Here is a 2,658-nt window from a genome sequence, read left to right as displayed (position 1 = left end):
GTGGTAAAATTATAATAGTTGGATCTTAAAAATATATAAATAACTAAAGACAAAATGTTACTAGAACTCCCCTATCATTGTTCCTATCTTTTTATTTAATTCATTTTTAATTAATAATATGATTCGAAATCAAAGCCACATGACACTAACATATCAAGTTTCACACCTTTGTTCCCATCCACACTCTCCCCTTCCAGTGTTTCTTTATATAAATAGAAACAAACAAACAGAAAATATATCTATCTATACATAGATATAGATATAGATATATACACTCTTTTCCCTCTTTCATGGGATAATACATACACACTTTCTCTCATTGTTCACCATTGAGCCTGTCCTGGAGCTGTGCCTGGACCAGGACACATGAGTCTTCCTCATTTCTTTCCACAGATACATGATATATAGTGCGGAGGGACAATGGTTTATTCCAGATCCAGAATCTCTCTATATAATTAGAAATCAACTCCTTGTAATATGAGTGGCAAAGTATATTTTTTTCAGAAAGTCACTTGTCTTTTAACTTCCTTATGATAAGTTTTGCTATGCAACTTTTTAATTTTTATGTAATTAAATCTATCAATATTTTCTTACATGGCTTTTGAGTAATACTTAGAAGGTCTTTCCACTTCAAGAATCAGGGCATTTCACCTGTTTTCTTGAGTGCTTCTGGGCTTTTGTGCTTCTACTTTAAATCTTTGATCTATTTGTCTATCATTGTCTCAACACTTTATTTTAAAATCCATCTTTACTCCCAGTGATGCTGTCTTCACTGTGTATGAAATTCCTGTATTATTCAAAATAGACTCAAAGTCTATGGCTGAAACTGTTTCTCCTGTGATATTATTAGTCTTTCTGTCTATGCAACACTGGTTTCACACTGCTCATAAAATGTCTTGAATTTTCAGATTGAAGGGAGAAATTGAGGGCTCAATGGTCCTGAAGCTGGAAACCCCACCACTTCGGTAGAGATTGCTCCTTTTCAGGAGCTGGCAGGAGTGCTGTCCCCACTGTGACCCCGACCTATTTCCTCCCTCCAGACAGTGTGAGAACCAGGGAAGCCAGTCTGTTTATTCCCCAAGAAAGAACCATCTATGTTTACAATTACTGTTGATAATATGCTTAAAATTATCATTTGTTGGTAATAGGCCTTCTTATGGGGTTGTCTTGTGGTACACAGCACTCCGCTGAGCATTTTGTCTGGAGTTGTGAGGAAGTTTTCCTCTAGGCCTCAGAGCTCTATATTCGCTTTAAAATTGTAAATAAATTGTGTTTTTGCTTCTAAGGTTTTTTTTTTAAGGGGTAAGCTGTCTCAGGGAAGAGACGATCACTGCTGGCAGGACCTTATCTTTACACAATACGGGATGGATTAAAGCCTCTTTGTACACCTTCAGTACATGTTGCTTCTTTTCATCTCTGTCCCTTCTCTGAGTTTCCAGTTTCCCTCTGTCTAGCCGCCTTTTCTCTAGTCTACAGCTGTCCCTCATCCTTTATCTCCACCAAAGAATCAAATCTTCTCAGCACCCTGCATCCCCAGAATTCCCCCAACCCCCCACTCAGCCCCAGGATTTGTACTTAAAATCATTTTTAAGACTCAGAATGAGATCATCAGCTAAAGCAGGCCTTCCTAGAGACAATAAGCTGATCCTTCTATTCTACAAGTGAAACAGATGACACTGCAGTGTCACTGTTCCGGACTTGAAGAGGGTGGAGTGTGGAAACCCTCTAGAGGGAAGTATTCAACTGGAATAAGGAGGGAAGAAATTATTTAACAGATTTTTTTTTAAGTCTGTTCCAGATATGCCCAGCAGAGGGAGCCTCTGGGCTGATGGCAGGCTCACCATAGATTTGAGAAGGTTGAAGAATGTGTTCAAAAGCTTCAGAAAGACTTTTCTCAATAGGCCCAGAGTAGGCCTCTCACCACCTTGGTATGGCCTGCTGAGGCCCAGTGAGGCTCTGGGGCTCTGTTTCCATTACTTAAACATTGCAGATTTTTTTATATTGAGAACAGTGAGGGCCCTGAAGGTTAGGCGCTTTTGTTCTTATCCAAGTCTTTGCCTCTCCCAGGTTGAAGTAGAGATTAGTATGTCTTAAGAGTCTGGGCTTTTCCTAATCGAAGAAGCGAGCACTGCTCTCCCTTTAATGAACTAAAATAATGCAGTTTGGGAGATCTCATAATCTTGGAGGTTTATCAATATGTTCTCTCTAAGAATCTTACCTTTACTCTCAATAAGGATGAGCCACCCCGCTCCCATGTGAAGTTTCCCCTTCTCTGTCCTTCATGTCCCAGATCCTAAAACGCTGGACAAATATTCTTGGTCCTCTTCATTATTCTTTAGAATTTATTTAGAACCATGTGTATTCTCCATACATACGTTATTACATTGATTGTTTTTCCTTTGCTAACCTGTCTAATGCTGGTTTGATTATACATCCAGCGAGAGAAGAATGCAGAGGGGTATGGGATGATTTCTTTTGCATCCTGACATGACCATCATGGTCACTGTTCCTCAGCATTTAATAAAAGGTTATCCATTCAAAAATATTTTTAATTCAGAAAAAAAGTACTATATTGACTTTTCTACATTAAAGTCTAATTTTATAAATCTGCAAGTATTTTCTATAGTTTATCATAGTACATATTCAATTTTATATTTT

Source organism: Talpa occidentalis, unplaced genomic scaffold (assembly GCF_014898055.3).
Source record: "Talpa occidentalis isolate TD23 unplaced genomic scaffold, MPIMG_talOcc4v2.1 talOcc4.2, whole genome shotgun sequence".
NCBI classification, from domain to species: Eukaryota; Metazoa; Chordata; class Mammalia; order Eulipotyphla; family Talpidae; genus Talpa; species Talpa occidentalis.
The sequence above is the reverse complement of the archived record's forward strand: the minus strand, read 5'-3'. Positions refer to the sequence as shown.